The sequence below is a fragment of the Scophthalmus maximus genome, chromosome 7, assembly GCF_022379125.1.
Source record: "Scophthalmus maximus strain ysfricsl-2021 chromosome 7, ASM2237912v1, whole genome shotgun sequence".
Classification (NCBI taxonomy): domain Eukaryota; kingdom Metazoa; phylum Chordata; class Actinopteri; order Pleuronectiformes; family Scophthalmidae; genus Scophthalmus; species Scophthalmus maximus.
Genome location: NC_061521.1, coordinates 21,179,514 through 21,205,438, shown reverse-complemented (window position 1 = coordinate 21,205,438; position 25,925 = coordinate 21,179,514). Strand labels below are relative to the sequence as shown.

The 25,925-nt window shown below is 47.6% G+C and overlaps 1 protein-coding gene across 3 annotated transcripts in view; it reads left to right on the top strand.

Annotated features, from left to right (window-relative positions):
• Positions 1-637: 637 nt before the first annotated feature.
• The window catches only part of tspan9a (tetraspanin 9a), a 142,060-nt gene continuing 116,772 nt past the window's right edge, over positions 638-25,925 (top strand). For 2 of the 3 annotated variants that reach the window (XM_035642887.2, XM_047333473.1), the window contains exons 1-2: positions 638-966; positions 15,467-15,506. The gene's annotated coding sequence lies outside the window, so the exon portion shown is untranslated. The remainder of the gene's footprint in view (positions 967-15,466; positions 15,507-25,925) is intronic. The other variant, XM_047333475.1, reaches the window with a different exon arrangement.

The following is a 25,925-nucleotide window of genomic DNA, read 5'->3' as shown; positions in this document are numbered from 1 at the left end:
CAGAATTCATCAACGGTTGTTTGCAATTGAGCGTTATCGCGTCGGGACACACGTTGATGTTCATGTGCAAACACACCAGTTGTCACCGCATCGTTTCTTCCAGATGATAATATTGCAGCTTTACAACTTGGTTAGCAGCTAGCGTTAGCTTAGCAAACTGGCTCACAACACATCAACATTGTTTTTATATTGCAGCTGCTGAGAAGTGCTTCCAGGTCACAATTTTCAACTTGATTCTCGACACTTCGACTTCATTCTCGAAGTATTTCAACTTTATTCTCAAATTACGACTTTATTCTCATAGTATTTCAACTTTATTCTCAAATTACGACTTTATTCTCGTAGTATTTCGACTTTATTCTCGAGACTTTGACTTCATTCTCGAAGTATTTCAACTTTATTCTCAAATTACGACTTTATTCTCGTAGTATTTCAACTTTATTCTCGAGACTTTGACTTCATTCTCCAAGTATTTCACCTTTATTCTCAAATTACGACTTTATTCTCGTAGTATTTCAGTTTTCATGGGCCCCGAAGGTCCGAGGCTCCGAGGCGCCTGCAGGAGTCAGTAAGATCCCCTTCCTCCTTCTTCTCCTCCTCCTTCTTCCTTCTTCCTCTTTCCTCCTGCGCACACTTCCATTTCCTCTTCGCCCCAACCGGAAGATCCTCTGCCCCGATCGCACATCATCTGAGCGCAGGCGACGTGCGGCGGACACGGGGAGCTGTCAGGAAGAGGAGGGCTCCACTTCTCTTTGTTGTTCTTGTTGTTGTCCTGTGAGGACCGGAGTGGAATAAAACGAGCGCGCAGGTCGGGCTGGGGGAGGAAGAAAAAGGGAAGAAAGAAAAAAGTTTGGGAAGCTTGTTGCGCCAAAGTTGCGCGCGTGCGGGTGGTTTTTCCTCTCGTCTCCCCGTCGTGTGGGACGGTGAACGGTCAGAAAAACGTCTCCACGGGAGGACGTGAACCAGGTAAGAGATTGTTGTTTGTTTGTCTGTCTGTCTGTTTGTTTGTTTGTTGACAGCAGTGCCTGTTTTCAGTGCGCGCGCGTCTTGTGTCCCACGAGTTCACACTTTATTCCGTGCGCGTAATTTGCGTAATTTTGGATTCATCACCATTTCCTGTTGTCCAAAAACGGACATAACAACATGATGCATCTGTAATGAGTGGGTGGATATATATATATCTATATCTATAGTGGCCAGCCACTCTGAAGAGACCTTGTGTTTTTTATTATTATTTATAAAAAAAAACCCTCCGGTATCTAATACAAAGCAGTGTATGTTGTTGCAGGTGTGTGTCTGCAGAGGTGAGTTTTCAGGGGTTTTAATATCCCATCCTATGTTATATGAATTCCTGACTATAAGACCATAATATTACCATTACCAGCTTCTTAATGCTGGCAGGGCATCATGGGGCTGTCACATGCCAAAGATCTTTGAATGTGATCTTTTAATAGTGATAAATGGCTCATTCAAAGGGATCGTTTCATCCCCCTCGCACCCTGTCCATTCTGCTACATAAAACAAAACAAAAAAAATCTGGCAAGAGTTTGACGTATGACGGCAACAAAGCCCCTCATTTTATTTCTTCCTTTTTTTTAATTACATTTTTAAAGCATGAACGCTGACTCTGTTCCCCTTGTTTGCTTCTCAAATGCCCGTGCGTGGTTTGGCACCTCACATTAAATAAGAGTTGACCCCGTGAGCCCGAAGGAATGCCAAGAATCAAAAAAGCGCGCATAGATTGTGACCCGAGCCCATTTCACGGGCAACAGCTGAATGAGATGCCGCTCTGGATGCGGGCGAGGAGCATCGCACGCCTCTTTCAACACTACGGGCTCGTCGCCGCAGCCTCCTCATTGATTGTCCCTTGTTTTCTCTTCCCACCAGCGTACAGTGTGAGCCTCATCACTTACGACTGGGAGGTTGAATCTGAACCCGATCACCGAGGGGCAGGAGTTTTTCCTTCCACCCGTAGACCTCCGTGCCTCATGTTTCTGGTTTTCAAAATGTGCTCCGAGTTGGCCCCCCGTGTTAAAACGAAAGTGAGAAGCGAGCGCCTGCTTTTGAGCCGCGTCGCGCTTGCACTGATGAACTTGCCAGATGTGGGGGAGGAAGAAGGGCCTTCTACCGCCAAGCTATGAGATGTATTTGACAAGGTTTTCTCTCGTCTAACTTCAATCAATTGTCATTTGACCCGAGTCTTTGCGAGTGAGTCAAATGACCGGCTGTCTTTTTTAACGTATCACATGCTCTTTGTTATTTGTGTTGTAGTATTTCTCGCTAACCCCCAGGGGAAGTTTTGACTTCTCAGTGGACGCATTTTGAGAGAAGTATGCTCGTTCAGACCGCTGCGCTCGGGAGTCAAGTGGGGCCGTATGAAAACAGCAGCTCCTCACCACCACGGTGGTATGTCGTGGATCCAGTCTATTCCGAGAGAGAGATCTTGCACCGTCTGACCCCACATTCCTACTTCCCTCATGGCATGGTCAGGGGGGGTCAGGGCCAACCCGCCCACCTGCCCCTTGACCTACTGCTGAAGATTTTATCCCTAATTTCACTCTCGTGGCTAATTATTTTTAACAGCTTCGGACGCCGAGCTGCCTCTTTCGCAGGGCCTCAACCGTAGAAACCCTAAAATGATCTCGAGAAGTGGAACATCTAGATGTTGGATTAATTTCCCGACATCCCAAACTGCATAAATGAGCGGTCTGGACCTCCAGCCGCTGCCCATCGTGTTCAGCTCCAGTGCGAGGCCTCAGTTTACACAAAGAAACCAACATGGGAGACGCTGACATCAGAGGTTTGCCGCCAACAATCATAACCTTTGTCGAGAGGGTTTCTTTTCCCCTCCGGGACGCACTGGCTGATTCTCTGCGCTCGGTAAACAAAAGCGGCAATGTGACTGTGCCTCCGACTGTGTTTACTTCCCTTCGGCTTTTTCTCTCTGTCCCGCAGCGGTTGCCATGGATCTCGGCTCTATGCCCTGTCCCCCCCCCTTCGTGAACGTTCCCCGTGGGACGAGGGGGCAGGACCGTCCGTGCTGGGCACATCTCATTCCGCTGGGCCTTTACAATGGACGAGCTGTGCTGCTATATCAACATTTATCCCTCTCTCTCGCCCCTTTTAGTCCCATCCAGCCTGGCCAATCGGCAACGGGACGAGCAGAGGCTGTTGCGTCGCCGTCCTCTCGCCTGCGCGAGACAATGCCGGTTCCGTCGCGGCCACGTCTTTCCTATACCTCTGATTTGAACCTCGAGCCGTGCATCCATGAGATTCAGATCCGATGTGGAACTGCCATCCGCAGAACCTTCTGTGCCTATATTTTGACCTGACCACGTGTGACTGACAGCCGCTTGTTTACAGTCGGGTCTATTTCCGAGCTGGGACGCTGCCTGCTCGTGGCTGAAGGTGCAGCTGATTTCTCCCCGGATCTGTGTACAGCAGCACGTGGGGGGGGGGGGTTGCTCTCAGGCCTTCAGTTCATGCGTGTCGCTGCCAAGACATGGGGCTGATCTGGCGTTCCCCGTGAACCTGTTGAATTTCACCGGCGTGAACTCAGTCGGCAGCACACACGTGATGTTCTCCATGTGGAAGCCGGGTCTCGGCCGCTCTGCTGTCACACCGCGTCATGCTGCTTTGTTTCGGTGCCGTGCAGGATTTGTAATGTCAGACTTGTTGACTCAAGCGGGCAGGGCTTCCGATTCCTCACGCCCCTGCGTCCGTCGCCTTTTGTCGGGGGCCTGTAGGCTGAAATCACGTGGGGTCCTTTTTTTCATTTATTTATTTTTTTGAATTCCACATGATTTCTCAGACATGAGCGATCAGCGGTGGATACTTGGAGAACTTCTTTCCAAGTTGATGTCCTCTTAGTAGCCTTTTAAGCACTGCTTGGTAATGAATTAAAGGCCCTCATGTCACTGTTTTTTCGGTCCGGTCTTGTTTTTATGAGTATTGCATAGCTACAAAAATATTAAAACATTGTGCGTAGCTGTCTGGCCGTGTCCTTTGCAGTTTTATTACAGAATGTGCACTTGCGCTTGTGGTGAGCTTTTCCCGTCTGTCTTATCAGATTAAGTCGAGGAGGTGGCCGGGGGGCTACACATTTGTCTTCACCGCTAACTGATTTCTGCACAGGTTTGGGAAAACGGTGCAGTTCCACTATGTTTTATAATTTGGTTCATTTTGAAGTTTTGATGAATGAGGAAAAACAACAACAACAACAACAACACAGAAAAAGACAAAATCTTGGTTCTATTAATGGCAATGTAGTGCTACACATGGTGCCTGTCCAAAAAAAAAAACCATGAATCCATTTCAGACATGACCAGTGACAGTGGGACTGTTTTAACTGAGAGCTGTGGTGCAAAGTGTCCTTCTGAGGCGGACGTTGCCGTATATTGTGCTTGATGGTGCTGATTTCATTTGTCATTAGTTTGAATCTGGAAGGGATTTCTGTCATTTGTCTGGCCAACATGGTGCATTCGACTCTTGTAGCCCGTTAAAAAAATACTCTCAAAGCTCCATGAGTGTGGCTGCTCCAGGAATTAGGGGCATCCAATTATCCTGCTCCAGAACATTCTGACCATTATGTGTGAGAGATGGCTCCGGGGACTGAAAACAGGACTTTGATCATGGAATGATCTTCGCTTTCAGCATTTTTGAAAATGTGACAGTTTCTTCTGGGCTGATGTCATTTTCTGGGAAAAGGGACAAAGCGCAGGGGAGTCAGATGTTGGCATGTTGGACTTTTTGCATTTTAAAAACGTATTACATTAGACTGCACTCTAATTGGTTTTGGATATTTCCTTTGGAATTTGTTCTTTTATCACAGTCGTGTTCTGTTACTTACATACACGACATGCATAACAATTCAGGGTATCAATTGCAAAGATGCCCCTAAGCTCACCTAGGAAACCATCAGTACCGCAGTCTGTTTTTCTTACCCATGGAACCCTAAACTGTAAAAACCCTAAACCCTAAAAAAATCCATTAGCACATATTTTAAGTAACAGTTGCTTTTAAATTGCACACAACAAAAAGTTACCTCTGCTGTACTGTTGTACATGTTTAACTTCCTTGATAAGAGATGATGGATAAGGTTCGGGCGAGCGTTAACTTTGCAGGTAATCCTTTCAGGCTGCAAACAGCCCCAACAACCTCCACCGACAAGGTGGAACATCTTGTACGCAGCCTGAGAGTAAATATACGGGAAAAGAAGAAAAAAGAAGATACATGACGGCGACTAACAACATTTTTATCAATAAAAGTGAAGGGGAACAGAAATGGGATTCTGAATTGCATTAGGCCAACGAATCCTCTGTGGGTTGTTATGTTCTGAAGGAGTTCATTGAATGAACCTCGTGAAAACCTTTTCACGGGTCTGTTTGTCCAGACGCTGCTCCGGTGTTCTGATGATTCGCAACAAAGATATTTTGAATTACAACGTGTAGAATAGTCGACCACTTTGCCGGGCACAGAATTACCTTACTTGTGTGTGTGTGTGTGTGTAATGAAGGGCCACACTATAAATTTAAAAGATTGAGAAAAACAAACTTAAACTGTGTCCCTCAAATTAAAGGCTGCAGATGAAGGACCTTCCCGCGCTGCCACCCACGCACACCGAACAAACGTATCAAAACCTTGACACCAACATTGCTGCTGCACCAGTCAATTTCATGCTTAGTCAGCAAAATGCCAAAAATGCGAAGGTGGGAAAAGAGCCTTGGGTTTGAGAATAAATAAATAAATATGTATATATATATATATATATATATATATATATATATATATATATCTCATCCTTTTTAAACTGAGCGCATTGTAAAGGTCACTCATTTTGCACTCTCCCAATGTTTTAAGGATTTGTGGCTTTGAGTAGCAAAAACCGTCTCCGTTTATATTTACATGTTCTCCCTCATGTGTCTTTTAGGAGTTCTAGGACAAACACGTCCTTTCACATATCCAAAAGTAAAAAAACAATATCACACTCTCAAAGAGCTCCATGCCTAGACGTGCTGGCGGCATCAGAAGTACATTATTTTTTTTTGCGCTGAAGTCAAAATTGTTGGACGCCGGGTCCGGGTGGGGTCATGCCTGTATAGTTGTGACATCACAACCTTGATGAAAGCCCCCTTGTGCTTAAGCTTTTTGATACTTTTTACGGTGTTGTAGCGCGTAGACATGGACATTTACAATACAGGACCTTTTAAAACCGACCATTAAATGTTACATTAGTTTTGCCTACCAGATGATCCTATTAGTGCAACAGGAAGGACATACTGATCTTTACACTGAGTACAAGCAGAGCAGACTTTGTTTCGTTGGATTTTGCCTAGAGAAGGCCTTCGAGTCACAACAACCTAAAAAATCAATGGAATGATTCCTAATCTGCCACTTTTGCTGGCACAACTCTTCTGTCCTGTATCGTCCTGTGTTTTTTTTCTTCGCTTCTGGTCTCCAAAAACGCTTGTTTGTACCATAAAATAAAGACAAATTTGTTACCTGCTTTGACCCTTGCTGCGATGAATTGCACACAAGGGAGCCTCATTGGCGAGGCAGAGCCAGCTCTCGCCTCGCCTCATGCCAGTGCTCTTATCAAAAGCACCTTTGTGCGTCACCACAGGGTCCAGCGCTCCTGGGATTGAGACCCCACCGTGGTGAATTCAACTCTTTTAAGCACGATCCGCTTCAGATGCTCGCAGGCCACTTCCCAGTGGCAACGCGCCGTTTTGAGAGCTGGTCCCTCCCCTCCGTCAGTGGTGAATTTGAAACGAGGGCAAGAGGTCAGCAATACAGTGCTACGTCCACATGTTTCCAAACGTGTTGGGAACTCATCAGGTTACACATTCGCAATGCCGCTCCCTCCAAGGGTGACGGGCTTCGGGGAAGAAGATGGATTGCTCGGCTCATCATTACTTCATCAAGCTGTTGCTAAAACTGTCCGACTCAAGCAGGTCGTGTCCGATTCATAAGTCACTCAGAATCAAAGAGTGCCACAAAAAGGACAATCTTGTGAAGTTCCCCATCCGACACGTACTCTTGGATTGTTAAAGTGAACAAACCACAGTGTTCAATCGAGCATCGACTCCCCCATTGCATCCGCAAAACTTTTAATAGGTTACCAAACAGTGCTTTCTTTTTGATGCGAAATTCCCCCCAAAATGGTCAAATAGAAGTACTGGAATCATTTTCTTCAGTAAAAACCCTGATCTAAATTAGCTTTGTGGTTAAATAAACGTCAGCCCCCTCCCGCCCTCCCCCGGAATATTAACCTGCCAACACACTGAACACTGAGGAAAACAAATGTCCGTGCTGCCAAACGGTCTCTTGGAATGATCCGTTCAAGATCCCAGATGGACATAAAAGCTATTGGATGTAGTTATTAGGGAGCATTTTGGAGCCTTTTTTATTTTATTTTTTCTGGCCACCCTGCGTACACCCTCGGCAAAAGTAGCGGCCTCCGTCTCATGGGTCATTTGCGTTTCAATTCCACCCTTTGATTTGTGTTGGTGTCGTGCTGCGCGAAGCCGAGCATGTGTTGAAAATCATACTTGCCCCTGCGCCCTTTCTGCCGCTCGACTGCATAAGTCGACCGGCGGATAAGTAGGTGGATTAATGCAATCATGCACTTGTCAGGGCTCCGCAGATCTGCGCTTAAACTCCTTGCCGTCGGTGTATATATATTAGCCACAAAATGAGTTCCAGACGTTTCACACGGTTCGCAGATGATGAAATCTCGGGATGCCGGCGCAGTGTTTCCCCTCCCACGTGGCTCCAATTTTAGCAACGGCTCCGTCTGCACTAGGAGCAATCTCTTCTATCTCGACCTCCTGTACCGCACCTGTAAGTTCGCTCGCCACAGACTAACTTGAAAAATCAACTCCAACAATCTACACTGCTCATTACAAACCTGAAAAGATCTTGTGCTTGGGAATCCGAGACTTTGATGAGCGACGTGTGTTTGTATACCCAGCGGAGGGCCGCCAGCGGATCCCTCTTGTGAAGTCATTCGCCGAAGTCGAGCGCATTGTGCCGCCTCTGACCTCAGAGACAGTCGACACAGTTTGACCACCGTGAGTCGGGGACAGTCTTCTCCACCTTTTTTTTTTCATCGGAGAATGGGGCTTGCTGTGGAGGTTTGATAGGTGTGACATTTTCACCTCGTCATTTGAGGTGACGTGGTCTGACCTTCGTCGGGAAATGAATAAATTGCCCTCAGATTAACTTCCCTCGGTTTATATGTACCCACGTCCTGTTGTTTCGGGACAGCAAACAGTGGCTTCCTAATTTCCTGCTGTGTTGTATTGACACAGAAGCTACTGAGAATTCAATTTAGGAAGTTCCACTAACGATATTACAGTCCAAACAGGCAGTGTGGGGGATTCCGAGAGCTTGTGGTTGGGACAAAATGTGGTGAAAGTTCAAGACTGTGCTTCTGCTCTCCAGCTTGATTAGCGTGTCTCCTCACTGATTTTTTTGATGCTGATAAAGATCGTTATTTTGCCCCTTTCAGAAATTGTTTGATTTACTTGGGAAAGCCTTTTAAATGCAATTTAATGTCAAGTAGAAAAAGAATCTACTGTGGTATCCCAGACGAACAGTTTTGTATTACCTTGGAGGGCTAAGATCAACCTCTGGGGGGAACACTTTCCTGTTCAAAATGAGGAAGTGGATTTGTATTCATTGGGATCTCCGAATGTGAGTGCTCTTTTGAGAAGCGGGGAGGCAGTGAACCAGAGTATTGTTTTGAGTAACTGACACTTCCCCTATACTGTTGTTAGAAGATGAGATTTCGCAGCCGAGCATTGCACGCGTAGCACACGCACGGGCAAGGCCACAGTGTGTAGTGGTGCTGAGGAGAATGGCAACGATGGACTTTAAAATTGCAGATTAAAATGTGCGTAAGCCATTTTGCCAAGGACGAGGCCTCGAAACATCTTTGCAGTCATTCAGAATGGCCGAGGAACCGATGGTTGACTTCGCAAACAATCCATTTCCCCTCTTGGAGTGAAAAATGTCATTTTGATGCACGTGGTTGAGAGCTGCTGTGTGCACACGCCGGTCGCGGCGAGCGTCGGCCACCGGCGCCCTCCCATATGTCGGTCCAGTCTGAGATCCTGTGGCGTTTTTTTAGGGTGGCGATTGTGTTACAGATGGGACACCGGTGAACTGTGTGAACATACTCATTGTAGGTCTTGAGGAAGTAAATGTGAGGTCCTGTGTTTTCCTTTTTTGAGGAAAGGGTAACGGTTCTTCCTTAAGACTCTTTGGTCCGGAGGGATGTCCTTTGTTTCTGACTGAGCTGCGACCGATACGGCCCACGTGGGATGAGGTCTGCCTTTTGTTAGTGTTTCAATGCTGTGATAAGGAGCGATACTGGAAAATTGTCACTTCAACATCTTCCGTGTGTTATACAAGGAAGATGTTGAAGTGACAATTTATATTCATCCCCAGAGAAATGTAATTGTTAGCAGGTTAAGGTTAGGGAGGGGCGACATGGACACAAAATCCTCTCCTAGGCTCAACGGTGATATGGAATATGTCGGTAGTTTTTAATACGAAATGGGCCAACATGTTTTGACTGAGAGCCACATGCAAGATGTCACAAGCCCTTTTTATTAAAAGACTGTGATCAAAACAAAACGCTTAACAAAGCACAGCTGTGCAAATAACCCCAAAAAACAACAGCAGGCCTATCCGGTTAGGAAAATAGACAGATGCACAAAATATATCCACATGTTAGTCCAAAGAATCTGTACATGAACAACTTACGTTAAATAACATTGGACATACCACTGAGAATGCTGCACGTGCACGTGAGAATGAATAAATGTAAACAGAAGAGGCCTGTTTTAAAATACAGCTGCACACCATGTTAACATGTAAATGAAAAAAATATAGAATATAAATAACCTATATTACTTCCAAATGGTTAAATCTCTGCTGCAGATAATAAGTAGGAAAAGGAACAAGTGGAAAAGTTTTGTCGGAGACGGGCAGGCCTGTGGGTTGATTTTCTTGTTTTTTCTCGACAAACTATGTACTTTCTTTTTCATAGGAAAAGATGCTGTGTTTGTGATGAGCTTACCCAAACGTTCTTTATGAATCACGCTCGCCAGGGCACATTTTTTTTGTAACAAACTGGCAGCTGCTGTTTATTAGCTGTTCTTTATGAACTGTCTTCCCCAAAGAAAGTTTGTGTCCCAAACATGTTCTTCTCATTAAGGCTAATTTGATGGGGTTTCATTACTTGTAATTTTTTTTACATTAAATAAGGAGATTGTAGCTTAAAGCGTCTCGGCCTGATTGGAATTAAACAATGCAAAACTTTGTGATTTCATAGTGAAAAATAACGAGGCATGCTTAGAGTGTTTTTACAGTTTAATCCATTTCCTGTGCGTGACCTGAAATAGCTGCTACCCTTTTATGACACCTGTGATATCGAGCGTGACCATGACACTGAGGAAATATTGTGAAAAACTAATTACCACTACACGGAAACACATCGGCAGTTCATTTCATAAAGTGACAGCTTTAGCATTTAGTACTTTGTCCGCCATCTGATTGGCTTCAACAGACTACAGTTACGAAGGCTTTCCATCACATTGTTGTCCGCCGCGAGATGCGAAAAATATCGTGTTGCGAGCGTGAGAAGCTAAATAATAATCATTATAAGCCCGAATCTTAAATCACTGAGTTGTGTTCGCTTCAAACAAGTATGTGGGGGAAAAGGTCCAAGTGGCCGAGCCACGAGGCTGATGAGTGTTCCCACTGAACACGAGCAGGTCGCAGAGAAAACACATGTACAATACAATATGTATCTGCCAGAAATTCTCTTCTTCAAATTTCTTTTGAGTCTATTGTTTGATAGCTGTTGATTTGTTGATGAGGCTTTTTTTCCCCTCCTATCGCATGCTAATTGTGCACAATGTTGTATGTTGATTTCTTTTTAAAATTTTCTTGGCATATTTGTAGATTTTAAACAGATACCGGTCTCTCTAACCCGGTTTCACCCCGACTCCAAGACCAACCAAAGTGATTTTTAAGATTGCAAAGTGTGTTACAGTGTACATGTCCAAGTGTTTAACACCCCTCTACAAAAAGAAAAATATTTTCAAAATGTCCAAAAAGTCCAAAATGAATGTATGGAAAATAATTTTTTTATTGTCCTTCATTTCTTTTGATCTCAGTCGACTCTTTCACATATTACAACTCAAAAGTAAGAATGCGTGCAATAGACACTGAACCAAAGTGACAGAGAAATGGTAAGCTTTCTTCGTATTGTATTCGTTTATTTATTTGCCATTAAAAAAGGAATATAATAAATATCCTTCATGGACGAACCACCTTACAGCCATAGCCGCATGTCTGAGCCGATTTCCCTGTCAGCAGCTGTTGCGTATGTGCGGGATATACAGATATGATAGTGAGTGTAGAGAGAGACATGGCATTTCCTCTACAAGGAGCGTTGTCGGTCGAGACCGAAAGTGCCACCGAGGCCAGCGCATCCCTGTGCGTGCGTGTGTGCGTGTGTGTGTGCGCGCGACGTTGTAGTGTCACTGAAGGTCAAGCTGCCTCCAGACAAGTACTGAAGTCCGCCCATTTCGTTTTTCCGGAGGGAGGGGCCGTACGGGACAACGCAAATGCCCCCAGTTTTTGCATCCGGGCATTTTCCGTAACTTTTCCTGCGAGCAGCCTTGTAAAATTTCCGCAAAAAAGTGACTGGAGTGAGCCCATGTGTAGCTCCGGCGTCTAGCGCTTTTTCCATCTGGGGGTTTCGGGGGCGGGCGGGGGGGGGGCTGGAGCCAATCCCAGCAGACATTGGGCGAGACTGTGGGAGGAAGCCGGAGGTTTTCTGTTTCTATTAACAGTGAGATGTTCAGATGGACGAACCAGGCCACTTCCTGCCCTGAGGCCAACAGATCTGTTCTTCCTCACAGAGGTCACCGGCATCAATTAGCCATTTCTTTTTCTGTCCAACCCTCTCTTACCTGCTGTCACCCCCCCCCCCCCCCCCCCCCCCCCCCCCCCACATGCACGAGGCCGGGCGAGTTCGGCATGTAAGCAAAGCCGCGAAGTGTCCTGACGCGAAGTGCGTCGTATTCTGGCCGCCGCCGCACTCTCGACACCGCGATCGATTATTTAATGGCGGTGAAGCTCCCCAGAACTTGATGGGAGTTGGATGCTGCTCGAGCTGCCACATCGCCTCGGTGATTGATCACCGCCACATTTGTGTTGGTGTTCAGCCAGAGTGTGTGTGTGTGTGTGTGTGTGTGTGTGTGTGTGTGTGTGTGTGTGTGTGTGTGTGTGTGTGTGTGTGTGTGTGTGTGTGTGTGTGTGTGTGTGTGTGTGTGTGTGTGTGTGTGTGTGTGTGTGTGTGTGTGTGTGTGTGTGTGTGTGTGTGTGTGTGCGTGCGTGCGTGCGTGATTAAAATGGAACAGCTGGCTTCTGGAACAAAGATCTAAACTGCCGCCTGAATGTGAATCCGTGTTTTGCGCTCCACGTGCGGCACTCCGTCCTTCACCGGCACACTCTCCAGTGCGACTGCTGTTGTCGACAGTGAAAAACTCAAAGAGAGAAATGTAGCCGTGGGACCAATACATATTTTAAATGTTACATTCATGGCCACTACGCTTGGCACCGTACGGCAGCGCATCAGGTGCTCACACTTGGCAGCCGGATGGGGATGCTGCCTGGGAGAATGTAGAGTTGTATCTCCCCTGATTCAGTCTTGCCTGTCTGGCTCGGGTCGGCCAACGCCGCAGCACTTTCCCAGGGTAAAATCTCTCTCTCGGTAACCTCAGATGTGGGCCGGTGGGCATGCGGGGACTCGGGCGGGCAGAGATTCAGCTGGTTTTCGGATAGAAAAATAGACATAGTGGCTGTGATTCCCTTTCAAACACAAAGACCACAAGTCCACGTTACACAATGAGATGCTCGGACCAGGTTGACACACTTGTGCGTGCAGCAAAGGGAATAGTGGCTAAGGGGAGATGCTACTATTGTCAAGGAGGTCATGTTTTCACCCCTGTCTGTTTCTTCGGTTGGTTTGTCAGCAGGATTATGCACAAAACTACTGAACAGGTTTTTTTAAAATCTAATTTTCTTTGACATTTTCACTTGATCAAAACAATCTGCAAGGTGGACAAACGTGTATATGTGTGTGCAATGTGGTGCAGCCTGGTTGAATTTAAGGGGGCTGTTCTGGCCCTGGCGGAGGTATGTGCTCTGGTGCCGCCCTAGTCCTGTTCCCGTTTTTCCCATCGATATCACATTTGACTGTTTGGTAGGATTTTAAAAAAATTAATTAGACAGTATCGTTTCGATTGAAAGTTGAATCTCTATAATACTAGAACACGACATTGACATTGTGCTGTGTAACCTGTTGCAAAAATATTCAAACCCTCCCACGAGGGGAGCTGGAATCCTATTTGGTTTTAGTTTGAGAAACAAAGAGTTGCTTGATTATTTCTCTGTCGATTGACTCGACACCTTATCGTATCAGGTGCAGTGCTCATGTCTCCCACAGGATTTAGATGCAAATAAGCCAACTTTTGAATCAATATTCTGTGATCTACAGTACTGAGGTTGGACAATAAACCGACACGCAACACTAAACTCGTCCTATCTTTTGAAAAACAGAAAGACATCACAGAGAGAAATCAAGTGATGTCCAGTCTCGCACTCCCGTCAGCTCCTCACGCAGCCAAAGTGTTGAGAAACCTCGCTGGCAGACTGTCACAGAGGAACCCAAAAGACAAAAGAAAGAAAGATTGAAGGGCAGAGGTGAGGCCCTGGGATCTGGAGCGGCGAGGCGATGCTTAGAATACACTGAGGGAACTTCTCGCGCTCCGGCCTTATCACACTGCTTCACCCAGTTATTCTGCTGTTGGTGTTTTGAAATCACAAGCTTCTCCGTCACAAAGTGTTATAGCGGATCTCCAAATGTTCGGCAATAATTGGCGAAAGGCGCAGCTGAAAGTTAGGCGTGGACGGCAAGTGAGCGTTTCCAGGACGGGGCGTTGGGGCAGGTTTCTCTCCTGTTTCTTGTCACGGCGGCTGCTTCCGACGTTTGACCTCAAACGCGTTTTTTTTCCCCTTCGATATGCGTCCTCGGACTGGACCCGCGCTATTAGACGTATCCGCGATGAGGCTTTAATCCTCCCGACGGCCCCCGGCGGGTCTGTAGTTGTGTCCTCAGAGGTCTGCCAAGTGTTTGCTCCGAGGAAACCGAAGCAGTCGAGTACAATGTGCCCTTTTGCCCTTTGAGAATAAAAGAACATTTTCAACACGCATAGACTATTAAAAATGTAGAAGGGAAATGTCACTTCCTGGCATTGTTTCTTTTACCCCCCCCCCAGAAAATATAGTTTTGAACATAAAATGAAATGAATGACCTGTTTGACATTGCTTTTGGCCAAAGCGTGAGAGTGAATGAATGACAGCTCTCCAGCCGACATTTGCTTCTCGTTTAATTTCTTTTTTCTTTTCATCCTATATGCTTCGCCTTGTTCCTTACTCTACTCTTTGTCCTCCACTAATTATTCCCAGTCGTCGTCGTCGTCGTCTGTCTTGCAGCAGAATCAGACCAGTCGAATGTTAAGTGGAGCACCTGCCCCCTTGACATTGTGGTAACAGCTCGCCTTCCTGACCAGAAATTCAATGAGCAGGTTGAGGGGGGTAGAAGCTCACGCCTCGGCTGCTTCCGAGGGCCACTGGCCCTGGTTCTTGTGCGTTCGGAAGAGGGCTCCCCAAGAAAGCGGACGGAGTGTCCGTCTGGTGCCCCCCCCCCCCGCTCCGTGGTTCAGTGTGAGCTCACGGGACAGACCACTGGACTCGTCTGTGCCGTAAAAGCCTGCACTTTCCACTCAGACACCGACTCACGGTTGAGCACAAGCGTCTCCTGCCGTGCTCATAATAGACCCGGATGCACTGCAGATCTTGGCGTGCTTAAAATAGTCGTCCGCGGGTGATTATCAGGCAGTTGGACTATTTGATCTTGTGACATTCACTCGTAGTGGTCAGGAATAGCAATCGCTGGGGGGGGGGCCTGGGAAGTGCTCCGCCATGGGGCTGTAATTTTCCTGTCTGTTCGGTGCACACTGTAATATCCAACGGCAGAGATTTGTCCGGATGCCAAATCCTTGCGGTCAGGAGTAATGGCCCCGCCTCGCGAGGGAAGCAGGGTACACGCTCCGCTGCATGTCCTGTCCACGTCTCAGCGGTGGCATCGCGTTTGAACGACCTGCTTTTGTAGCCGTCAAACAAATATCCGCCGACCGCTGACGGTTGTGCTGGTGTTAGAGTCGCTGTGGTGCTGAATAGCCTTCAGCCAATCGCTGTCACGCAGCTCTGTCGTTTCTCCAACTGCTTGTGAATTCAATTTTTTTTCCTTTTCTTCCATTGAGCAGATGGTTCAATCCGATGAGTCCTTCTCACTCCCGGTTTCTCTTCTTCTGTTTGACAGGCCGCCGCAGGCGAGCCAGGGAGACCACACCTGAGAGCCGGTGAGAAATGACGTCACGTTCCACTTGTGTGTTGTTGTTTGTCTATGTGCCACTGTTTGTTTCCAAAAGGTTTCTCCCGGGTGATGCTGATCACAGCATCTACTTTAGGGGGTCGCTCTAAAGCTTTAACACAAGCTGTTTTTTTTTTCTCGAAAATCGAGAATGTAAGGAAGTTGTGTCAGGGAAATTCAGGAAATGACGGATGTGTTACAGAATTAGTGGCGCAGGTTCCGTTCCCCTTGTCGCGGGCGGCAGTGGGTGTTCCCCCAGTGTCCTCTGGGGGTTTTGCAACAGAGGAAGACAATGGACGTTCCAGGAAGCAACGCTCCTGGGACCGAATTACAGATGGTTCAGGGGCTGACTTGCTCGTTGTGGTATGAGACCGCTTCCTGTCGGCATACCTCCAAACCTTGGGGTGGGTGACCCCAAGGTACAGGAAATAGCCGCACAAGCATACACGCGCACACACACACACACACACTAAAAAACACACAGCCTTACATTCCGGTTGCAGGGACGTGACCTGCCTGACCTCTAGTGTTGCCCCTTGCCAGTACAATTGGTGATGGGCATGAATTACTTTGGTCTGCGGGACACGCGTGGGAGAGCGGCAGTGTTGTGGTCATTACGGTCTTTCGGTGTCGCAAAGAATTATGGCTGCCATCAATCATTTGTCCACATGTTCACGTGTGTTTCCGAAGGAGCCGGTAACTCGCGAAGATACGCCTTAAGAAGAGCTTTCAAGCAAGCGCGCGTACCACGGCACAAGCGATTTTGCTTTTCCCCACTGTAACACACTAACAGTGGCTCTGGCATGACTGCTATTTCAACGGGCTAATAATATGTATGTCACGTGTCATCTGTTTCTTCTGTGCAATGGGCAAAGATGACATTGCGTGTTCCGTCTGTTATATATTACCTGTTGGCCAATAAAAGGCAGCTGTTAGGCCGTGTGTATGTGAACAATCTGTTTTACATAGAGCCGACCTACTCGGGGGCGTGTTTGATCAGAGCCTGCCAGCTCCGAGAGCGCGTTGTGCTCGCCGACGACGGACCTCAGTATGTTCGGAAGCACGCATCGCGGGAGTAGGTGGAGACCAGCAGAAAAGCCGCAGGACAGGGAGGTGTTTTTCGATACAAGCCGAGGTGCAGTCAATTGGGTGTTAACGTCAGCCAGATCTGCCCTTCAACCTTAGCTGAGACGGCATCTGGGGAAGCAAAGAAAAAACCCCACATGTAGTGTGATCGTCCAATAGGATCCACTCATTGATCATCATGTGATGCAATGCAAAATACATTGCAGTCATCTCAGCGGCCGCTGAACATTTCGATGCGAGGTAGATTTATTCTTTTCCCGAGGCCTGTTGCATGGCATTACAGCACAGGCGCTTTTCAATTTTTTTCTTCCCTTTTTCTGTTTTTGGTTTTTAGCCAATTCACATATTCACACTTCGAAAACACGTGAAAAGCCAAAGAGAAGGAGCTGACATGCCGCGATCCCTTTGGGCGAACACGAATGAGGACAGCCCTCTTGGATCATGACTTCCCATGTAAAACAGCCGGCGCAGCGAGCGAAACTATAGGCTGCTGCTTTTCATTTGGTGGTGGTGGTGGTGGTGGGGGGGGGGGGGGGGGGGGGGGGGGGGGTCACACAGCAAGAAGCAGCGAAGAACTCAAAAGGATCCCTTTTCCCTTTAAATCTCCTTAAACGTTCTCAGGTCGAAACACTTGATTATAATGAGGCCTCGGCGTCTGCGGCTCCGGTTGGTCAGCGATGATTATGATGATGATAAAGATGATGATGATGATGATGATGGTGGTGGACTTTGTAGTGTATGGTGTGGCAGCGACCTCCGCCAGGCACTGTGGGTCCTGCGAGTCTGTTTGTGGGTAACATCTGCCAATGTCCAAATGCGTTCAGACTCACTTTCAGAGTTGCCTCCGAGGGAGACGACATCCATCCACTCCGGCAGAGAAAAAGCTGCGGACCGCCGCGACTGTAGGATATTAGTCGTCTCTGTTTTTATTCAGTGGCAGCAACATCTGGGTCCTCAGTTAGCTCGGGGTAATAAAGAAGGTGCTCCGCGGTCCATGGAGACCGGGTCGTTCTGGACAGGCTTTCTTTTTTTCTTCTTTTTTTTCTGGGGGGGGGAAGAAAAAAACCCCGGAAATTAATAGCCCCAGGGTTGTCGCCATAAATCCCCCGTGAGGCGGCCTGGACACTGAGCTGCGGGGAGAAGCTTTTATTTGTCATGCGTATTCACTTCTCTTTTTAAATTCTGCTCACAGTGTTCTCCTTTCACAGGCGTCCAACAAGGGCAAGAGTTAATGGTGGGATTTTTTTACATTCAGGCTTAAGTCCGATCAAACTGCCGTTTTCAAATTGGCACCGCTTTTTTCCGAGTGGTATAGCGAGGGGAAATCTTTTTTTTTTTTGTCTGCCAATTACGTGCATCACTGAAACCGCACTTGCGATACTTGTGCCTGAATCTGAAGTGCACATCCTTATCAAGGACCTTTATTTGCATCCGTCCAAGTGTCTGGACGTGTTCTTTTGATTCAATCGCACAGTTTCTGCACCTCTGCTCCGCTTTGAGCTCAGGGTTCATTTCGTGTCATTCTTGAGTGAGACTGAGAACCAAGTGGCGAACCACCGTGGCGTCACCCATCGGTTTGTGATCTGCGCCTACTGGACGGTACTAGCTGTCAATCACTGCTCTGTTTTACTCTGAATTGGAACAGCTTAATTCCGACCCAAGTCGAGTCTTTTCAATCTGTGACACTAAGAGCGTCCTCGCTGACTTCGAACGGGGCGAGCTGAGATGAGGAGTGCGCGGGGGTTTCGGGCGACATCACTCACAGTAAAACCCAGAGTGTGGGGAAAAAAGGGGGGAGCGGACGTTGAAGGAGAGGGAAAAGGGAAAAGGGGCGCTGTATTTTACAGCCCCGGTTGTGCCCTTTCTGCGAAAGACATCAAGGCTCTGCTTCGCTGCGCTTTTGCGCAGCACGGCTCAGTGTTTGATGGTTGTGTTAGCAGACATCGGCACAACAGGGCCGGGTCGGACGGGCTCGGGGAGGGTCCTGCCCTTTAATCACACCGTAGGCGATGTGGTTGACTTTGCTTCGTTTTTTGGGGGGTTTGTTGTTTGTCGTACAAAGGTACATCTCTGAAGCCCCGAAAACTATAGATGCCACAGAGACCTTTGATTTCAAGTTCTCTGAAGTGGCACACGTCTGGGTCTGTCCCGGCTCAATGACCTTTACTGAGAGGAGCCGTTGGGAGGAGCTCATGCACATTGATCACGTTGACCTTGTGAATGAAAGGCTGCATCCGTCTTCGGCGGAAACTGGACGCTTGCCTTTTTTCATTTCTCTTAGTACTCGCGATAAATGTTTTCATGCACTGGCTTTTCTTTAAAATGTGCTAACGGCAGTGTTTTTGGTTAACCTTCGCAATCTTCTTACATACATCATGAAAAGGCCAACTTCAGTTTTGTATTCTGCCTTAGACACTGTAGCTAGAATGTACTGCAAGAATTATACAGTGCATAAAGCACTTATGACAGTCTGCCGACATTATGATGATGAGGAAGACGTCCCGCTGGATTTGTAAGATTGCCGTTGTTGGTTTTTTGGGCCCATCAAGAACTTCCAACTGGATTTCAAGCGAGTTTCCTTAGCACTTGTTATCTTTCCCCTGATTTTAAAGCGATCTGCACGCAGGCTCTCTTGCCTGAGACTCTGCCTAGATGATGATGATGTAATATTATGTAAATCCTAATCCCATTACTTGGGGCCTGCTTAATGAGCTCTCGGGAGTGGACACAGGTGAGCAGGTATTAATCTCCCTCGACTGCTTCGGCTCATTTTGTTCTTATCGGGCGACGGATTGTCTCTCCCTGGCTCTGCAACAGAAAACGTTTCCTCTGTGAACCGCTGCTGCTGATTTGACTCCCTGTTGGAGTGTTTGTAGTTCATGCATTTAAAAAAAACCCCATTTAGGTGAGGATTAATATGATGCATTCAAATTAAGTACACGTCCTTGTAAATGCTGTCATGGACAACCAGTGTCTTCTAAATGAGTGCTACACTCTATACGTCGCTTTCTTTTGAAACTTCACCAGAACTTTGTTTTAATTTGATGCCCCTTACGTCTACAGTCGTTTCTGCATGTATCCAACACCGCGTAATGAGAGCGGCTTCGTTCGCCCCCCCGTCCAATCAGCTGAGGCGAAAAGTGGCACCTCTTCCAAACTCGGCGTGCCCTCGAAAAAAAACCTTCTCCCACAGCTCGCGTGCCAGTCGTGGTTGCTTCACTTTCCGGCTCTGTCCGCTGCGAGGACCTGAGCAGCATTTAAAAACCTCCCAGAGTCGCCGATGGGTGACGTGTTAGTGGCCGGGTGGAGAGCTCTCGACAATATACCTACCAGCATTTCTCCCCCGGCTCCGACTCCGCGTCCCCATCTCGCCGTGGGAGTTTGATATTCATGCTGACCGTGTCACCGGGCCTCCTGCATACTGGCAATATCGTGAGGTTTGCTAAACACGACCTAATGACTCTGCTGTCCAGCGCTGTGAGAGTATCAGCTCGTGACGAAACATTATCGACTCATCGTACGATACTTGAATATGAAAATCAATAAGTCTTGTTGACCTCAATGATCGCCATTGTGTCTCAAAGTGTGTTTGTTGACACAAGAATGAACGTCACGCAACAGTCCAGCAAGCCTCGCTGCTTCCCTTCTTCTCATCTGCTCTCGTCATGTGATTAATCTTTTACTGGTGTGGTCTGTAACATGTCAGAAAATATGTATTTTTCTTCACTTGCTCGAGTTGTCTGAGGCCTAAACTCAAGTCCAAACCCTGGATAACATTTCTCTCAGCAGCAACACACATCGTGTAGGACTTGCACCAACGACCACATGATTCAGTTTTAGAAAATGGTCTCAAGAGGACGATAATATTGTTTATCGCAATAATTTCCAGGACAATATATCGTGTAGTTGCGGTGACAGGCCTAGATGAAACACATATTCATCTTTAAGCCACTACTTACCTGACAAACCCATCGCGTGACACGCCACAGCAGCATATCAGGAGGAATAGTCTGTTGAATTTTTGTGTCGTCCACGTCTGGTCTCGATTCCTGGTCTTCTGAAGCTTAACTGAAAGTGACGTTGGAGAACAGGAACCTTGCAATCAGAGAGTGCACCCGGACAAAATGGGGGAAGCTAACATAACAAAATAACAGCCTCACTTAAATCACAAATGGATCCTGAAGAAGCAGCGACCCCTCTCATCAGAGACACAGGGGGGTGCGCCACTGCCCATGCTCCGAATCACCCGACAAATGACTGTAACTTTGCCATATCAGCAAACCTAAATGTGCCCGGGCGCTTTTCTGGAAGCTTTGATTGTAATGGCGCCGCGAGCCGAGCCGGGAGCGCCGCGGCCCGCGACCACCTTTTGATTCTGACGCCGCCGTGTCGATTTGTACCAAAAAGACAGCGAGGGCTTGTCTTTGACATGAACGTTAGATGAGACCATTCTAATCCTCACGCGTCTGTAGAAGAGCGGGACAGACATAAATGTGTGCCTTTGATACTCTGGCTGTTGCATAAGTTGCACATATGAAACTAGAATCAGTTAATGGGATATGACTGATTATTGGAAATCAGGGAAAGTAGGAACATTGATGTTGAAGGAACGAGCACGCTGATCATTACGTTTTCCTTGTAGTGGGCGCCATCTAGTGATTGTTGAGCAATATGGCATGTATGGATTTTCCTCAGCCTAACGGATGGCCTACATACAGTATGCACTCGGCACTGCTTTTGATAGTATACACCTCATTTACATGATTACTGCAACGCAGTATTTTTAATTTCAATCATGCGGCTACGCCTCTGATTACATTTGCATTGCACTAGCATAACTGGCATAATACCAGTAATTGGGGGAAGGTAAAACAAAAAAAACGGTTGCATAAATAAACTCTCGCCTCATGAAACAGTGTCTCTGAAGAAATTCGATTTAAGATGCGATACCCAGCTCTGAGGTTCTTTAAGTTGTTGTTTAAAAATACCTCCTAATGCACTCGGCACCGACAACCTCCGACTTCATTGAACGGCACCGAGAAGAGGTTCCACTTTGATCCCCCCCCGACTGAATAGAGTGGCTACTGCAAGGGTCTGTCGGCGTTCTGTGGTAGGTGTGACCCACGAAAATCAATAGTGGTCAAATGGAAAAATTGAAAAGGTATATCTTAGGAGAGAGAGAGAGAGAGAGAGAGACGGAGGATTGAAGAGGGGCTGGGGAGACTGGGGGGGGAGACTGGGGGGGGGGGGGGGGGGGCGGGGGTGAGACAGGGGGAATGTGCACCAGTTGATAATTGGAAAGCCGAGACTGCGGCTCACACGGTGTTGAAACGAGCCGTTCCCAGTGGCCGTTCGTTCACATCACCTGAGAGGCAGCGGAACAGTGTGTCTGACCCCCCCCCCCCCCCCAAAAAAAAATCCATTTTCTGATAAAATTACTTCAGGAGCAAATTATCTGTCAATTACCTGCTGTCGTGAGCCCCCCCCCCCCGTGTTCCCCGTTGACACCACTAGAGGTCAGCGTGACCCCTGGCGTGCGAGGGTGCGACGGTGGGGGGGGGGGGGTGAAGATGTCATGCGCTGTGTGGCTGAGGAGTTTGCAGCATGTTCTCTGGTCGTGTCTGCAGAATGACTGCAAAGCTTTTGTTCTGCTTCAAACAAAATCCCTATTCTCTTATTTTCTCTGACCCCCCCCCCCCCGGTCGTTTCTTTATCTGTCCGCCCCCCTTTGCATTTCGACCTGGGGTACGGGTTCAACCTGTTTGTGCAATTTGCATAAGCTGCCGTCAGAAAAAAAAAATCTGTTCTTGCCCCCCTGTGAGAGAGTGAGTTGCCTGTTCAGAAGGAATAGCTAATGACTCCATTGCCCTCATTGACGCATGTCAGTCTATTTCAGGCGCAGCCACCGACACTCTCATACATGGCCAAGTGAGAGCTGATGATCTACGTGCCGGATCAGCCGCCGCAATGTCAGCCTGCACTCGGCTAGTCGGGAGAATTGGTTTTTTTTCAGCGGGGCAGGGCACTTCAGCCCCATGCCTGGTGGGAAACCATCACTGGAGTGAATATTCTAGCCTCGCCACCCTGCTGACAGCCCCTTCCACCGATGGATGAGACGTTCTGGGATGTCAGCCATGTGATTTGAACTGATGCGGTACCAGTGGCATTTCCTGACCCCGTCCACCTCTCTGCCCATAACAGGAGCCACCCTTCAGGGCCCGTCTCCTTATTGATCCCTTTTTGGCTGGGGCGCATTACCCACAATCATCCTGCGTTCTCAAGTCGCACGCCGCATGGGCCGCTGCTCTCAGGATGAGCGTATGGTTTTAATTGGAGGGGGAATGAAGATGAGGAAGGGGGGGGGGGGTGGCAGACTTGAGAGCGGAGCCCATACAAGGGGCGAGGAAGAGCAGAGGTGAGGAGACGGGGGACATTGCGAGACAGCGATTGGGCAGCTGGGTGGAGACGAATGGCATTAACTGGACTGAATGTTGAATGCAGGGGCAGGAAGGGCACTGCCAGCCGCGGAGGCTTGTGGCCGGCTTTCACATGACTCGGTGTATGCTGGGACGCAGGAGAGTAATAGAATCTCAACGTGATGTGCCGGGATGCTTGGGAGGAGGGATTAAATTTAGCCACAGCCGCAGGCAGGCAGGCAGCTCTGCAGGGCTCGGGATGGGGAGGGTGGGGGCAGCGTGCGCAGCTCTGGGGCCTTTCTCCCTGGTCCACTTTACCCTTCTGGAAAAGAATCATGGAGGGCACTGCTGCAATCCCAATATGAATCACCTCCTTTCCATGCCTTAGCAGGCGTAATGGCCAAACGGTGACATGTATCGCATTGCAATGTGATGGCAGTGGGGCAGAGGGCGGGAGAGATAAGTCAGCCGCACGCCATGTGCAGGCTCTGTTACAGGGTAGCATCTGTCGGCTCGCGCCGCTAAAGAAGTAGACGCGCAAAAGCGATAGTGCGTGTCGTGAACCGATGTGCCATGATGGACTAGATTTGACATGATGGAGGTACAGATGTTTCCGTAGTTAATAAAGCATTTTTGTTGGCTGTTGAACATTTCGAGAGATGTGGCGCCCGTCAGCGTCAGGTGGTTTTGACCTTTAAACGCATCACATGTCTCTGCTTCAGTCCTTCTTGAGTCCGGCCGCCCCACGTCTTGAATACCTCTTTAAGCAATATGAGGTGAATATGAAAAGAGGACACGACTTTGGAGCGCCGCGTCCGCGTTCATACAAATACCGCATGTCATTCTGCATGTCTATTGGCCGCTCGTCCTCTAACCAGAAGGTTGCCGCTTCGATCTAGGGCCGCAACTAGCGATTCTTTTCATAATCGATTAATCTGTTGATTATTTTCTCGATTAATTGATTCGTTGTTTTGTCCATAAAATGTCGATTGTGTTTCCCAAACTCCCAAGATGACGTTTTGTTTTGTCCGCAGAACAAATATATTTAGTTTACTGTCACAGTAAAAAGTTCATAAGAACTACTTTAATTAATCGCTTTTTCAAAATCGTTGGCGATTCACTTAGTAATCCATTATTAATCGATTAACTGTTGCAGCTCTACTTCGATCCCAGCCTCCCCCAGTCCGCATGCCGATGTGTCCCCGGGCAAGACACTCGACCCTGAAGTGCCTCCGACGGCTCTTCCGACAGCGTATGAATGTGTGTGAATATGACAGAAATGAATGGGTGAATGTGACTTGTCCTGTTAAGCGCTTTGAGTGGTCAATAAGACTCGAAAAAAGGCGCTATATCAAATTTTGTCCATTTACGTAGAAAGTATTACGGTTGCTCTCGACAGAGACGTTCAGTGGATCGACAGTCATTTTTCCGCACTTTGACACTCTCTAACGTCGCCAGCAATTTGGATAGGTTCGATAGGAATGTGCCAAGGTGCAAAAAGATTATGAGGCTATTGATTTTATTTTTTTAGAACTCTACTTTAACAGTTACTCGCTTGCTCATTTGGAGTCCCACACCACAGTAAACGCCCCTTTCTCTGTTGGACCTGATTTGTGTGTGCTACATGACATCCACTGTCAGACTACAGTGGATGTCATGTGTCAAACATTAGGGAGGTTAAAAAAACCTCTTTTGTGCTGTTTCTTTAAAGGAGTCAAAGCGTGCATCTCACTGACGCAGGCAACATTAACAAAAAAAAAAGCTCATAATTAGCTCTGTGAGGTTTGCTTCTCCCCAGCTTGTATCTTTCTACGATCATTTATGCTCTCAATTTGGCTTTAATTACCTCGCCGGAGAGCGAGTAGCGCAGGAGGCAAATCATATTTCCCCTCCGCGATAGTTCTCGTGGCGTTAAAACTGCCAGCTCAACAATCAGACATGTATCATTTCTTGCAATTATATCTCCGGATAACAATAAAAAAAACAAATCCTCCTCAGCCTATTGAACATCTGACCATGGTAATATCAAGTCCTTTGAGCCCCGTTACCTTTTCTTTTTTTTTTCAATTGGTGATCTTGAGGAGTCCTAACAGTGTCCACCTCTGGTGAATCCTCCTCATCCTTTTTGTAATGTGATGCCTGTTGTTTATGGTATAACTGTATCATCCCACACGAGAGCCGCGGTCCCGGAATAAACAAAGGCCGTCCATCTGTGCAGTTTGTCTCCAAGAAACTGTGGCACGGATGATTTAGCCTCGCAAAGTGTGCGTAGACTGCCGAGGCCATAAAGAGTAATTCAGTGTTAACCAAATGTTCCGCGCTTTACTCTTGTTCCGAGAGCCGAGGGATGCAGATGTTGGAGTGGCTGGTTTGTCTTGTGTGCGCGAATTCAGCGTCAACAGCCCAATTTATTTATTTCCCCCTGGTTCCTATGTGTCTTTGGCGCGGCTGAGCATTTGTCTCCGTGGCCCGAATCTTAACGTGAGAGAAGTAAGAAATAATGGTTCAAATAAAAAAAGATTCTCTCTTTATCCGGTCGCGGTTCACGACCGCGATTGTTTTAGCAAGTGTAGTGAACTTTAATCCAGTTTTGTGATGAACAGATGAGGCCTCATTACATTTGGATTCCGGTGTTCCGGGTGGGCCGAACTAACCCCGCAGTTTACAAGGGAACGCTTTTTGGATTGGAAGACAAATGGTTTGCATTGCCGCCCATCTAGAAATGTGTTCACCAATGCAGGACGTCTTTAGTACGTCGTCCCGCTTCCCGCGCAACAACGACAAAGCGCTTTTTGCCGCCTCAGGAAACGATGGTCGCCTCCGTCTTCCTCCGGCGTTCGCCTACATTTCCGACAAGAGACGAACAACAGCGCCGGGTGGAGACAACGCATCACACATGTTCCCCC